General features: G+C 42.9%; 1 protein-coding gene across 2 annotated transcripts in view; it reads right to left on the reverse strand.

The window, feature by feature from the left end:
- Positions 1–1,063, reverse strand: part of Cenpi (centromere protein I) — a 109,200-nt gene that overhangs the window by 13,621 nt on the left and 94,516 nt on the right. The gene's annotated exons all lie outside the window — the stretch shown is intronic.

Below are 1,063 nucleotides of genomic sequence, written 5' to 3' on the forward strand. Positions count from 1 at the left end.
GAGACAAGAGTTATGCAATTTGGGAGTCTTTTAGATAGACCTACTGAAGGGGTACTCTAATTGCTTCACCCTGTGTCCCTGTTCAGCATGGAAGAAGCCAGACCACTTTGTGTCCCTATTAGCAATCTGAGTAACCTCTTCAGAGGATGGTGCGATAAGAATAGGAGGTAGGAATTGGCTAGCCAATTAGGGTAAAAAGACCCCAGAGAAAAGTAGCTAGTTTCTTGGCTAAAACTCACAATGTCCTTGGGCATCTTAGCAACATACTCTGTTCCAAAGGCCAAAAATGTTGAAAGTATTTGGGAGCTTGTATTTAATCCTTAAAAGATTTTAGGGTTACCTCTTCAGAGAGGGGAATGTTAGAGTAGCCAAAAGCCCCATAAAAATAAATAAATAAATAAATCAAAGAAGAAGAAAGAGTACATGATGTTATCAGAAAACAGTGATGCGGAGATGTGGGAGGAGTTGGAGGGGAGGGAGTGGGCGCAGATTGATCAAAACACCTTACATGCATGTATGAAATTCTCAATAAATTATTTATTTAAGAAAAAGTGAAGAGAAAATCCACAGAGTAAGAAAAAAATCTTCACCAGTGAAACATCTGACAAAGGTTTAACATCCAGAATATATAAAGAACCCAAAAAACAAGGAATCAAGAAACCAAATGACCCAATTAAAGAATGGACTAAAGATCTAAACAGACAGTTTTCAAAGGAAGAAATAAAGATGATTAAGAAACATCTTTAAAAGTGTTCAACATCGACTACTATCCTCAGACCTCTTGGGGTAAGTCTATAGCGCAGCTCTCCACGCCGGGACTCCCTAAGCCACATTCACCCTTCCATCCCCACCCCCTCGCCGTTCTATACTCCTAGTTTGAGACCTGCGCCATTCCTAGTCTTGGGGCCCCAGACAACTGGGGAACCAATACTACTTCCTGATCCTTTTCACCCAGACCAACTTAGTGCCTTTCTTGGGCCCCAGGAGCACCGTGTCTGGACCTGGCCCCACCCTCACCTCTCTCTGCTCCCCTGGACCTGCACCAGCAGCTAACTCTCCTAGC

The sequence above is a fragment of the Nannospalax galili genome, unplaced genomic scaffold, assembly GCF_000622305.1.
Source record: "Nannospalax galili isolate Female #2095 unplaced genomic scaffold, S.galili_v1.0 scaffold3, whole genome shotgun sequence".
Lineage (NCBI taxonomy): Eukaryota > Metazoa > Chordata > Mammalia > Rodentia > Spalacidae > Nannospalax > Nannospalax galili.